Source organism: Schistocerca serialis, chromosome 4 (assembly GCF_023864345.2).
Source record: "Schistocerca serialis cubense isolate TAMUIC-IGC-003099 chromosome 4, iqSchSeri2.2, whole genome shotgun sequence".
NCBI lineage: Eukaryota > Metazoa > Arthropoda > Insecta > Orthoptera > Acrididae > Schistocerca > Schistocerca serialis.
In genome coordinates this window covers 554,925,614-554,940,881 of record NC_064641.1, presented here as the reverse complement: position 1 = coordinate 554,940,881, position 15,268 = coordinate 554,925,614, and positions in this window count along the sequence as shown.

Genomic DNA, 15,268 nt, shown 5'->3' with positions numbered 1-15,268 from the left:
TGTTCCGAGTCGTGTGAGTGGGCCAGTTCGGTTGGGGACTCAGGAGGAGCCAGGTCTACGCAGTGCCAGAACACGCCGGGACTGCTGGCAGCATGCATGGACTGCCGGATGGAAGGGCTGTGGTGACGAGGGTGTACGACCTCGTCATAAACCGGATCCAGCAAGCTTTAAGATGAGTGCAAGCTCTTTGAAGCCGATGACGTTAACGACAACAGATTTTTCGTGTCAACTTGACGTGGCACGTGTTTGTTAATTCTTGGCTTTAATGCTGCACAAGTGTTGAAGAATAACTACTGTGTAACAGTATTCACGGAATACACATTCGATTTTACAGCTTTGGCGTATTGTTCCATCGTTGCATTTGATTTTTTGGACATCAGGTAGCTTCAGCAAGATTATCATTAGTCATTCGTTAGACTACGACTAGTCTGAGTTACCATTTTGTGAAGTGAATGAAATTCTTGGCTGCCTATCTCATCGCTCGTGAAAGTGTTTGTTGCCGGACCTTCTCAGAGGTCGATTCCTGGAGAACCGTCTGTGACCCCCTGGTTCTTGTAAGACATGTATTTTCTAAAAGGAGGCCTGATGGCCAATAGCTCAGTGTAACGCTCTTTCAGTCCACGCCTTCTGCTTTGTTTGTAGCGACTTGCCTTTAATATTTCAATACCTGTAAGTTGTAAATTGCAGCGAGTTCTTAAACAATTCTTAATTATTGCCATTCTTGGCGTGTAAGGCCTTCAGCTGTGATGCCTTAAAATACTAATTGGTATTTGTATTTTAGCAGTGAGCCTTAAAACCCTATTTACCGCCATTCCTGGCGTCTGACGCCTTCTGTTGTTTTTGTGGCGACATGCCTTTACTATTTCAGTACCTATAATTTGTAAGTTGCAGCTAGTTTTCAACAATTCTTAATCTGTTGCCATTCCTGGCGTGTAAGGCCCTCTGCCGTGGTAACAGTGCCTTGCTTTTAAAACATTATCTGCGGCATCTGTATTTAAATGGTGATTTGCTAAATTGTAACTCACTGAAAACTCTATTACTTAAACAGTTGTTTATTCCTTCATTAATAATATGTGGTATTTTTTATTTATGTTTGAGTCTGGAATTACTGGTTTAAATAAATTGTTTGTAACTGTAAAAGGCAACCAATAGTAACTGATTACGGCCCCGTCCACAATCGTAACCGAATCCTGCCTTCCCTTGACTACCATGTCAGCTCTATAGTGGTTTTATCTGTTTTTATACTATAACTACAAGTATGCTGTTTCAAGACAATGGTGCACTGAAGATTTGTCTCAAACATGTCACCCTTGGTACGATACACCATAAATAAATGTCAGTTAACAACACATCAGCAATAAAAGCCTGCATATCGTACTTACATTGCTCAAAATTGAAGTCGGTATTTGCTTGGCGTTCCTGTAGTGTAGTGGGGAAAGACAAGGATTACAGAGTAGAAGGAAGTAATTTCATATCCTATTGTTTGCTAACACCTTTATTTTTATCTTAGCGTTTCTAACGCATTCTGGGATTTAATTATGAATGTAATGCAAGCGTGTTTTACAATTTTTGGTGTAATTTGCATACAAGAACATGCTCTCTATGACTGAAGTGTGTAAAAATAACTGACATTGTGTGAAGAATGAACAGTTGTCTCGTACAAGAATTGAGTTGAAATTGTTACCTTTTACCCACGAAAACCAAGTTGACACTCATAATGGTTGCTACTGGTAGCAGCTGTAATTGGAAATACATTTACCATAGCTCCCATCAGCCTTTGCACCGAGTGAAAACTTCTTTGTGGATAATACATGCAATCCTTCTCATGATTCTTGGGTAGATACCCTGATTATCCACATATCACAAAACTGTTGATTATGATGTGAAACTGACAAAAGTACTTGTAGCTCCATTAATTTTAGGTATGCAGTTATAGCATAATGCAGTGTGAAGTAGTCGTGTAGTTTGAGGTGCTTTGCCATGGTTCACATGGCTCCCACGTTGGAGGTTCGAGTCCTCCCTCAGGCATGGATGTGTGTTCTCTTTGGCATCAGTTATTTTAAGTCAGATCAAGTAGTGTGTAAGCCTAGGGACCGATGTCCTCAGCAGTTTGGTCCCATAGGAACTTACCATAAATTTCCAAAATTTCTAGCATAACAACAACGACACATGATTTTGCTGAGGCGTTTTCTACAAGTCAACAACAATTCCTGCTGATTTGTCACACAACTGAGGACACAATACCTTACAATCACTACAGATAAACTCAAAATAAATAAATAAATTTGCATGTCATTTTGCAGAGAATCGCTCATTCTATTCAATGATTCCATAATAATAGTAAATGAGTTGCAGTAAACCTATTCCTAACTTCACATACTATAATAATAAAATACACCATGACTCATATATGGAAATATATAATTGGCTTCACAGTGCATCTGTGATCAGTATCACTTTTACATTCTTAATTTTTTTTAGGTTTGGTGAGGCTAGAAACATTTCATAAACAATACGATTTTGAGTTGATTACAAACATTTTAAACAAGTAGCTATTCTGTTACCAACTGCTAGCTTTCACTGCCAAAATAACAATTCCAACAGCACTATTTGTCAAGTGTAATGTTTTCCTGAAATAACAGATTATATTAAATAATTTAATGATAATTGCTCTGCATCATAATTAACAGATAATAATTTTTCAATTATTTGTGATTTTTTTTTTTTTGCTCACATATTCGCCGTAAATACTTACATTATATATTACAGATGTAAATACCATTAGTGGAACCTATTTTATGCTACAGATACTTCCATTTCGTTAATGATACACACATATTATTGGAGTGGTATCTATAAACACTTAAATTATACCTTAGGGCCTGTTCTTTTTCTTGTTCTATGAACAACATACATGCCATGTTAACATATTTCAGATTATATTTGGTTAAGCAGAGATTGTTGCATCCCAGGGGAGAAGCTTAAGTACAACCGGTGGGACTGCTTCACTCCTTTCCTATGGAGCTGTGCAGGCTTCAAGTTTGTTCTAGTCCAATGTCAAGCGCTGACACGACAGGTGGGAATGTTAGAGCTGGGAGGGGTGTGAGACGGCATCAGCTAATTGTAAACTGACCGACCCCTCTCCAGGACGACAATGCGGTGGCAACGCGCTCTACACAAAGAGTACATAAGCACCATGCCGTCTGGCTGCAGCCCCATTCGCCGACTTCAACAGTGGTATCAAGAATAGGCACTTGTATAGCAGCGACTTAAGAACTGTATTACTTCTCTTGTATTACGAATTGTATATACTGCAAATATTGCTTATGTTGCATGTAGCCCTTTGCTTACAACATTATCATTGTCAATTTCTCAAAGTTAAGTATTGTCATTTATTTTCTGCATATAGATTAGATTAATTATTCATTCCATAGACCCACAAAAGAGGGGACCCTCCTGGGTGTGGAACATGTCAGATAAACACATTACATAAATGTAAATAGAAAAATTTGAGTTTCGTTAATTTTAATGATCCTCAGTCAATAAACTGTAAAATTATGTACATGAAATAATATTAAACTTCTAATATTTACAGGTTTAATACTTACATCTGCTTTAATTAAATCCATAACTCACACAGTAGCTAATTACTTGACTATTACAACCAAGTATTGTCAAAAATTAAAGTAAATTATTCACTTCAATGATCCACAGTTAAGAACATTCAAATTATGTACAAGATTTAAAATTACACTTCCACTATTTACAGACTTAAGACTTACATCTGCTTTCCATACATCCATCATTCACACAGTAGGTAGTTACTTGGCTGTTACAACCAAGTATTGTCAGGAATTAAAGTATAATAAATTTTCATTAAAATGGTCTACTGCACTTGTTGAGAAATTCATGGATGGAATAGAAGGAGTTGGCCACCAAAAATTCTTTTAAGTTATGTTTAAATTGTGCCTTGTCTGAAACTAACCTCTTAATGGTTGCTGGTAACTTATTGAAAATAAATGTTGCTGAATACTGGACTCCTTTCTGGGCAATAGTAAGTGATTTTGAATCTTTATGTATATTGTTCTTATTCTTAGCATTGATGATGTTGGAAAAAGAGATGTATTATTTACAACAAACATCATTAACGAATAAATATACTGAGAAGCTGCGGTTAGTATGCCCAGTTCTTTGAATAGGTTTCGACATGATGTTCTTGGATTTACACTATACATTACTCTTATTATATGCTTCTGTACTCTAAAACTTTTTTCTCTGTTTCTGGAGTTACCCCAAAATATGATACCATATGACATAATGGAGTGAAAATAAGCAAAATATACCTGCTCTTTTATATTTATATCTCCTATGTCTGACATCATTTGCATTGCAAACACAGGCTTGTTTGGGTCCTTTAGCAGTTCATTAGTATGTCACTCCCAACTGAATTTATTATCAAGTTGTAATCACAAGAATTTTACACTCTCAACTTCTCCTATTTCCATGTCATTATATTTTATACAGACACTAGAAGAAAGTCTCTTGGAAGTTCTTAACTGCATGTAGTGGGTCTTTTCAAAGTTTAATGACAGTGAATTGGCTATGAACCACTTACTAATGTCAGTAAAAATTTGATTAGCTGCCTTTTCTAAATTTATATTTGATTTGTTATTTATTGCAATGTTTGTATCATGTGCAAATAAGACAAACTTGGCATCTGGTAATGTAACAGATGACAGGTCATTAATATACAAAAGAAAAAGTAGTTGACCTAGTATGGAACCTTGGGAAACACCATATGTAATTTCTTCCCAGTCAGATGATGTCTGATTGCTACTCCTGAAGTGTTACATAATGACACTCTTTGTTTTCTATTAGTAAAATATGACTGAAACCCCTTCACAGCACTACCAGTGACGCCATAATATTTTAACTTACTTAAAATAATGCTATGATTAACAGAGTCAAAAGCCTTTGACAGGCCACAGAAGATGCCAGTTGCCTCTAATTTGTGGTCAAATGAATTAGGGACATTTTCACTTTAAGTGTAAATATCAGAACCCTTAAGAAACTCAAACTGTGACTTTGACAGTATGTTATTTTCATAAGGTGCTTAAGTAGACACTTGAACATAACCTTTTCAAAGAGTTTTTAAAAAGCTGGAAAAAGTGAGATCAATTGGTAATCTGATGGCATTTCTTTGTCCCCTTTCTTGTGGAGAAGTATAACTTCAGCATATTTAAGCCAGTCCAGGAATGTTACTGTGATAAGTGATTGATTACACAAATAACTTAAGATATGACTAAGCTCACATGAACACTCTTTTATTAACTTTGTTGATACGTTATCATAACCACTAGAATGCTTTGATTTGAAGGACTTTATGATGGATTCTATTTCTTTGGGTGAAGTAAGTGTCAATTCCATTTTACTGAGATTGCTTGTGTGCACTGGTCTCAGGATATTCCAATGCATTATTTACTGAACCTGACAACCCCATGCTACAAGTAACAGAGACAAAATACTTGTTTAAATGGTTTGCGACACAATATGTGTTTGTTACCAGGGTTTCATTTATTTTTAGAGCTATTTGTTCCTCCTCATTTCTGGTCCTACCTGTCTCTGACTCAACTATATCCCATATTGATTTTATTTTATTCCTGGATGTATTTATCTTCTTCTCATAATGCAAATGTTAAGATTTCTGGATAATGTTCGACAATATTTTGCAGTAATTTTTGTAATGAGCTATAATGCTAGTATCAAAGGTGTCCCTACATATCAGATAGAGTTTTCTTTTTGTCTCACATGATATCTTTATCCCTTGTGTGATCCATGGTTTCTTATTAGACTTCTGCTTTGTATGAGTTACCTTCAGGGGGAAACAATTTTCAAATAAGGTGCTAACTTTATTAATGAATGTTTTGTATTTATCATTTGTATTTTGGATGCTTTAAACATCTATCCAGTAAATTTCTTTGAGCAATCTCCTAATTTTCTCAGTTTTTGACTGTTTCATTGACCTTCTGTTCTCAGTTCTGATAGATGTTTTACCCTGAAAGTTTTCAAAATTTAATGTTAGGTGTTGCATGTCATGGTCATATAGCCCATTTACTACTGGTTTTGTAATGTGGCTTAGTTGCCTAGAACTGTCTATAAAGATATTATCAATGGCAGTCTTAAAACATTTGTATACCCTAGTTGGGAAATTTACAGTAGAAATTAAATTGAATGACAATGTAACTGATTTCAGTAACTGTTTACTGACAGTGTTCTTCAGGACATCTATATTAAAATCACCAGCAACCACTAGTTCTTTGTTTTTTAATTTTAGATGAGATAATAAATCTTCAAGACCGTTTAAAAACAGGTTGAAATTTCCTGAAGGTGCTCTCTATATGGCTAGTATTATAAAGGACCTATTATGAAATTCTGTCTCTGTTGCACATGCTACCAAGTGCTGCTCTAAGCAAAATTAATTAAAATCAATAGTCATAAATTTAAAACTGTTTTTAACAAGTGGGGCAGCTCCAACAACCAGCGAAATTATTTGTGAATACATATGGACACATGTAAATATCTATTTATGCTTGAAACTTCTCATATAACACGGCAAAATACTTGCATGAGGAGAGTAATTGTACCATATGAACAACTGGAATTGACATTCCGACTCTTGCCAGTAGGCAGAAGATAAGAAGATTTAGAATATAATACGGCAATGTTCAAACAAGCATTGGGTGAAATAATACCTCATGCATGCAAAGCTATACATGGCTCAATGAATAAGGATTTCATGAAGACAAGTGAAATAAACAAATTGTCTAAAATATTAACTGTGGCAAGTCACAGATAATATTTTTACATTTTCAGATGTGTTCTGAATACCATTATTCTAATTGTCCATTGAGGTAGCCTTTCTTTCAGGGTATGTGGGGATTTTAAAACCCTTGTCTTAATTCTAATAATAATTTCCATTAAGTTCACAATGATGTTCGCTTCCTGTTTTGAAAATGACAGTTTACCTGTTTGTTACAAGATCATCTGCTCTTGTTTTCTCTATCAAAGAATAATAAGCAACTGCTTTCTTATCTTGCTCACTGTTATCCTCGATCTTAACTTTCTACAAATATATAAGAACCCTAAATATCTGAATAAATTCAACAGTGAACTCCCTAGAGCATTGATGTGTAGCAACCATTTTAGATTTTACTGCGTTTTTGAAGACTAGGAATACTAGACTGAATATACAGAATTCCAGATTTGTGGCGATCTAGTGTCCACACACTACAATTTATTTGCGCATATGTGGTTTGTATCCGCAAATTTCCACCTGTCTATGATGTAAGACAGTTTTCCAACAGCTCCTATTAAAATGTTCGCTCATCTACAAACCAGAATGCAGTCCTTGGAATTGATGAAATTTCAAGAAAAAATGTTGTTCAATCTACACCAAAAATCACTGTGTACTTTGAATGAATACTGCGATAGTGAAGCAGCAAACTGGACTGCTGTTTAGTGAAGATGTACTTGTAAAAAATTACCACTTTAGTCACATTAAGTATTATAGTATACTAGCTGGGGTACCTGACTTTGCTCAGAGAGTTGATATGAGATGGTGTGGTAGTTGGAATAAGAAGAAAAACCTTAAAGTATAAGAGATAAAAAAATTTATTGAAAATATATTCTTACTATTTACAATTCCTTACAACAAACATTTTTAATTTTGTTTTCTGGGGTATATATGTACAAATTTTTCGAATTTCCTACGTGAGAGCACGCTGCACACAGTTGACCATGACAGAAGCCAGTATCTTTGAAGTTAATGGCGCAATATTGTACAGTTTCTTCTTGGGCTTTGTTAATATAAAATTGTAGGCTAATTTGTTTGGAAATTGTACTCTTTTAAATTGGAGTGACAGTTCATTAGGGGTCAGTGCTATTCTGTGGCTGAATAGTGCCTGTCCTTTGTACTTTCCAGTCAAAAGTTCAGCTTCGATGACGTTATTCGATGGCTGTTTGATGATCATCCTTGGTCCGTTGCAAAGTTTTTGGTGAGTTGAGACTTTTGAATAGTATGATTGCTGATCCAATTTTAAGTGAGAGGCAATGTAACAACATTCCTAATACTTGCAAAGGGTTTAGGAATACTATAGGGAACATCACACTTTCTTCAACATTTACCATTGTGTCAATCGATTTGTATATTCTTGCTTCACCAGTAATTATCTTTTGAATATTAAAGTCGATATCGTTGACAACACGATTTTTAGCTGCCAAAATTGACCTTTTAAATAGCCAGTATGGATTGGTATAGTTGTGAACAATATTTGGATAAATTTGGTCGAGGAATTCGCTTTCAACAGTGGCTATGTTCCAGAAATCGCTGTTGAGTTTAATGAGGCCGGTCATCTGGTCAGTAGGATATGTGCATTCACACATTTGTAAAAGTTGTTGAGCAAAACGTGCTGCTGTTTTCTTTCAGTTGTTCAACTATCATATTTTTGCTAGTCACAGTACTTATACTTGTGTAATTTTTTAAAGCATGCATTGATCTCGTCTGTTGGCATTGACTTGGGATCAAGTGGAAGTGTTTGTCGAAATCCTCCTGAGAGTGTGGGTAGAGCTCCTCCCATCACTTCAGAGTTTCCTCACAAGTCTTGTATTGTTCCGTCCATTGCTTCGAATGATTATTTACGTTCCATTGTGGATTCGTCTTAGAAGATAATTTTGACTTTCTTTAGAAGTTCACCCCATCCAGATGCTCTTGAGATTTTACATACCAAGAACTGTTCTTTGGTTGTATTTAACGGTGGCTGTAGGGCGAAACTGGCAGTTCTCCTTCGGTAAGTGTGGCTGCAATACGATACGATCTCAGTGCAAGTGAGATGTGTTGTTAGCACGTATTTCTGACACCAACACATTTATTACAGACGTTTTCTCGGTGCCACCTCGTGCATCCAAGTAAATATTCTGCCGGTGTTGTTGTCGATACGGTCCATTATAATGTCGTAAATTTGCTTTTGAGTGTCATTGAGGAGTGGTTTGTTGTGAGCAATGTACTGAAATATTTCGATGATGCTGTAGCATTTTTCCTATGTTACTTCGAAGTTTAGCACAGTGACAGCACTTTTCATGGTGCCTGCATCCAAGTTATACTAAGGTCCGGTTGTTTATTGCTAAAAATTTATCTTTTAGGCGAATGAGTGTTTCATTGAAGTTGTCGTCGCTGAACTCGATTGTCAGTTCAGGATGAGCTTGTCGGGTTTGGTACAGTATGTCATCGCCCATACTCTCTTTGAAGGAGTCTCACAGCTGTTTTGGATTCGATGGGTTATGTATTGTTAGAATAATGGCGAATAAGCCACTCATTTATTCAGCAGAGTCTGTGAATGAGATTTCTTGTAGTGTTAATTCCCAGTGGTTGTCGTTTTCCATTAGTCCTAAGCGTTGGCATGCTTCTCTGTAAGTGTGACATAGGTAGCCATCAATGTGTTGTTGGTCCCTATATTTCGTGTAACAACATCCGGAGATAAAAACATTCGGCATTGTTCGGATGTACGGTGTATATTCGGTCTAGTACGCCAGTTTTCATGATTCCTGCGTGATCTTTTACTGGACTTCCTTGCTTTCCTCGTTGAAAGATATTTCTTGTTGTGTTCTATGTATAATAGGCAGGAACATCGACATATAATAATGTTTTCGGGAATAGATCCCTTTGGCACAGTTGGTAAAACGCTGTTGCTGTTGCATTTGAGGTGGTTCACTTGCAATTTTTCTGGCGGTGTCTTTTGTGAAGTAAACTCTCTGTGCGTTCTCCAAATGTACTGCTACATGTTGCACAGTTGATTCACGTTCATGTGAGGGAAAATGGAAAATCCGCCACGCTGTTTCGTTACGGCTGATGTACCTACCCATTTGGTTCACGAGGATCTGGTCGTTTCTGTTTTGTTGTTCACTGTCTTTAGCTATTTGAAATACTGCTATGTCAATGTCTTTGTTCCTATACTTACCGAAATATTTAATGGATTCCACTGATATGCAGTAGTCTGTGTTTAGGTGTGCTTGGAACATTTTGGAAAGTAGTGTGTTATATGGTACTGCCCACTGATTATTTGTTTCCAGTTTGTCGCAGCCTCTTATTCGTACTTCTGCTGTGAAGCCACCAGTTTTGAGAGGTCGCCTTCTGTAACTGAGATAGCCATCAACTCGTTTTTTTTTCTTTTTTGTTATGATTTTAGCGCACAAAACTTCTACGGTCATAAGTGCCCATTCTGTGGTTTAGGGAAGGGTAAAAAACCGAACTCCAGTTTGTGTGCCGTCAGAATATGGTTTTGGTTTTTTTTTGTACATTTTCCCTTACTCATACATGTGAATTGGTGTTTCATGGCCCTCATGGTCAGTGAATCATGTTTTCCACAACAATGTCGTACAGTTCCGGATCTTCTTGTGGATTGAGAACTTCAGCTTGGATAATTTTGTCGATATCCATGAGATGAATTCTGTTGTGTAGCCATTTGAGATTGTGTGAGTGAGGCAGTCCTCGTTTTTCCCATTAGATTGTGTACAGCTGATGGCTCCAAAGATTTGGTATTTTGTGTGAGTTCAATAAATCTCTTTTTTTTTTTTTTTGTCGGAACCTCGGGGTATTATGTTGTGTCGATGCATGGGGGCTTGTCTATATCTGTTGTTCTTGATTTCTGGCAGTGACGAGCTGCATGTGAATGTTATGAAGAGGTCACGTCATCTGTGTTTTCTTATGTAGGTCGTGGCATCTTGAGTGTATTCGTGCATGTGTCTCGGACTTCCTGTGTAATTGAGGATAAGATTACCGCTGTTCCAATGTCGTCAATGTTTCTGTCATTTATGATTGCGTCTCGAAGGTGGATGTACTCTTTCGTGCGTAGTTTCTTCTGAAATAAATGGCGAGCGTTGAGAATGTAATTGTATGTTCCATTGTCTCTGATCATTAAGCGGTAAGCATAGAGCCCCATGGAAGTGACTTTTTTATATATTTCTACCCTGTTTCGAGTTGGACTTACTACACATTAAAATGATATTCGCCCTCTCACTACAGAACTATTAATGGAAACTGGAGGGCATCATATGAACGATGTGTCTCTGATATGTGTTGTAGTCCTCCTCTTCTTCCTTGTACAATTACGTCACAGCTTTTGTTTTCATTGTCCAAAATTATGATGGCTATTTCGTCTATGAGAGGTGCATTAAATCGAATTCGTGTTCTTCAGGCGGTCTTTTGTCAGTTCGAATTATGTCTTTTCAGCAAGAGAGGGGAAGAAAACCAATGTGCACTCAGTGTGCATACTGGGGGGGGAGTCATTCCAGATGTGGAAAGGGTCCTTCCGGATGCCATGAAGAGTACAGGGTGCACTCATCTGCAGGTGGTCGCTCATGTCGGCACTAATGATGTGTGTCGCTATGGATCGGAGGAAATCCTCTCTGGCTTCCGGCGGCTATCTGATTTGGTGAAGACTGCCAGTCTCGCTAGCGGGATGAAAGCAGAGCTCACCATCTGCAGCATTGTCGACAGGACTGACTGCGGACCTTTGGTACAGAGCCGAGTGGAGGGTCTGAATCAGAGGCTGAGACGGTTCTGCGACCGTGTGGCCTGCAGATTCCTCGACTTGCGCCATAGGGTGGTGGGGTTTCGGGTTCCGCTGGATAGGTCAGGAATCCACTACACGCAGCAAGCGGCTACACGGGTAGCAGGGGTTGTGTGGCGTGGACTGGGCGGTTTTTTAGGTTAGATGGCCTCGGGAAAGTACAGAAATGGCAACAGCCTCAAAGGGTGCGGGGCAAAGTCAGGACATGCGGGGACCAAGTAGCAATCGGTATAGTAATTGTAAACTGTCGAAGCTGCATTGGTAAAGTACCGGAACTTCAAGTGCTGATAGAAAGCACCAAAGCTGCAATAGTTACAGGTACAGAAAGCTGGCTAAAGCCAGAGATAAATTCTGCTGAAATTTTTACAAAGGCACAGACGGTGTTTAGAAAGGATAGATTGCATGCAACCGGTGGTGGCGTGTTTGTCGCTGTTAGTAGTAGTTTATCCTGTAGTGAAGTAGAAGTGGATAGTTCCTGTGAATTATTATGGGTGGAGTTTACACCCAACAACCGAGCTAGGTTAATAATTGGCTCCTTTTACCGACCTCCCGACTCAGCAGCATTAGTGGCAGAACAACTGAGAGAAAATTTGGAATACATTTCACATAAATTTTCTCAGCATGTTATAGTCTTAGATGGAGATTTCAATTTACCAGATATAGACTGGGACACTCAGATGTTTAGGACGGGTGGCAGGGACAGAGCATCGAGTGACATTGTACTGAGTGCACTATCCGAAAATTACCTCGAGCAATTAAACAGAGAACCGACTCGTGGAGATAACATCTTGAACCTACTGATAACAAACAGACCCGAACTTTTCGACTCTGTAAGTGCAGAACAGGGAATCAGTGATCATAAGGCCGTTGCAGTATCCCTGAATATGGAAGTTAATAGGAATATAAAAAAGGGAGGAAGGTTTACCTGTTTAGCAAGAGTAATAGAACGCAGATTTCAGACTACCTAACAGATCAAAACGAAAATTTCTGTTCCGACACTTACAATGTTGAGTGTTTATGGAAAAAGTTCAAGGCAATCGTAAATTGAGTATTAGACAGGTACGTGCGGAGTAAAACTGTGAGGGACGGGAAAAACCACCGTGGTACAACAACAAAGTTAGGAAACTACTGCAAAAGCAAAGAGAGCTTCACTCCAAGTTTAAACTCATCCAAAACCTCTCAGACAAACAGAAGCTAAACGATGTCAAAGTTAGCATAAGGAGGGCTATGCGTGAAGCGTTCAGTGAATTCGAAAGTAAAATTCTATGTACCGACTTGACAGAAAATTCTCGGAAGTTCTGGTCTCACGCTAAATCAGTAAGTGGCTCGGAACAGCATATCCAGACACTCCGGGATGATGAAGCCGTTGCAACAGAGGATGGCACGTGTAAAGCTGAAATACTAAACACCTTTTCCCAAAGCTGTTTCACAGAGGTAGACAGCACTGCAGTTCCTTCTCTAAATCCTCGCACAAACGAAAAAATGGCTGACATCGAAATAAATGTCCAAGGAATAGAAAAGCAACTGAAATCACTCAACAGAGGAAAGTCCACTGGACCTGACGGGATACCAATTCGATTCTACACAGAGTACGCAAAACAACTTGCCCCCCTTTTAACAGCCGCGTACCGCAAGTCTCTAGAGGAACGGGAGGTTCCAAATGATTGGAAAAGAGCACAGGTAGTCCCAGTCTTCAAGGAGGGTCGTCAAGCAGATGCGCAAAACTATAGACCTATATCTCTGACGTCGATCTGTTGTAGAATTTTAGAACATGTTTTCTGCTAGCGTATCATGTCGTTTTTGAAAACCCAGAATCTACTCTGTAGGAATAAACATGGATTCCGGAAACAGCGATCGTGTGAGACCCAACTCGCTTTATTTGTACATGAGACCCCGAAAATATTAGATACAGGCTCCCAGGTAGACGCTATTTTCCTTGACTTCCGGAAGGCGTTTGATACAGTTCCACTCTGTCGCCTGATAAACAAAGTAAGAACCTACGGAATATCAGACCAGCTGTGTGGCTGGATTGAACACTTTTAGCAAACAGAACACAGCATGTTGTTATCAATGGAGAGATGTCTACAGACGTTAAAGTAATCTCTGGCGTGCCACAGGGGAGTGTTATGGGACCATTGCTTTTCACAATATATATAAATGACCTAGTAGATAGTGTCGGAAGTTCCATGCGGCTTTTCGCGGATTATGCATGATTATATGATAGCGGAACAAACACTGGTAGCAGTTACTTCTGTAAAATATCTGGGAGTATGCGTACGGAACCATTTGAAGTGGAATGATCATATAAAATTAATTGTTTGTAAGGTGGGTACCAGGTTGAGATTCATTGGGAGAGTCCTTAGAAAATGTAGTCCATCATCAAAGGAGGTGGCTTACACAACACTCGTTCGACCTATACTTGAGTATTGCTCATCAGTGTGGGATCCGTACCACATCGGGTTGATGGAGGAGATAGAGAAGATCCAAAGAAGAGCAGCGCATTTCGTCACAGGGTTATTTGGTAACCGTGATAGCGTTACGGAGATGTTTAGCAAACTCAAGTGGCAGACTCTGCAAGAGAGGCGCTCTGCATCGCGGTGTAGCTTGCTCGCCAGGTTTCGAGAGGGTGCGTTTCTGGATGAGGTATCGAATATATTGCTTCCCCCTACTTATTCCTCCCGAGGAGATCACGAATGTAAAATTAGAGAGATTCGAGCGCGCACGGAGGCTTTCAGACAGTCGTTCTTCACGCGAACCATACGCGACTGGAACAGGAAAGGGAGGTAATGACCGTAGCACGTAAAGTGCCCTCCGCCACACACCGTTGGGTGGCTTGCGGAGTATAAATGTAGATAAAGGTGTAGACTAGATATTATTCGATCTAGTGCTGTTTTGAGTTTGTGAATCAGTTAACTGTATTCCAGTAAGGTCCTCTGTACATATTTGGTCTACTTCTATTCTCAATTCACTGGTATTTCTGCATAGTTGGCCAATTTCTGTTTCTTCATTTCAGATGAAACATACATGCAGAAATTTATGGTCTTTATGGGTAGTGGTAGTAATGACCCATGCTGTGACACATTTTTCTTTGAATGGGAAAAACATAATCGATTTCGTCTCTGATAGTGTTGGTCGAAATGGCATCATTTGCAAGCAGGCGTTGTATGCTTATATATTTTGAAGAAAGTGTTCTGATTCTGGAATTTCCCTTGTCATGTAATATAAAAATTCATGTGGAAATGCTTCCAGCGGCGGTAATAGAATTTTTCCTTTCATGCAACATAATCCTAGTGTTTCTCTACTCAATTTTGCACATTGCGAAACCGGCAGGTGTTATCCATTTTTCCGATTACGACATGTTTGCGTTTGTTATATTCTTTGGTCGTAGTGGAATGCTTCGCTTGTTAGGTTGTATAATTTACTTGTCCTTTCACGTTTCTTGTAAGGTGGTATTTTCATGGTTGAGTTCGTAGTCTATTATTGTAAGACTGTGTCGCAATTCATGATTCTTTAGTCCTTTCATTTCGTTGTTCTTCGGTTTCTCTGCTTCTCATGGTGCTCATTGTCATTCTCTTTGAACCTGCTTAGCGCTTTTCGTCTGTTTAATTATTTCGCTGTTCTTTTTGATGCAGTCGTTTTGGTTC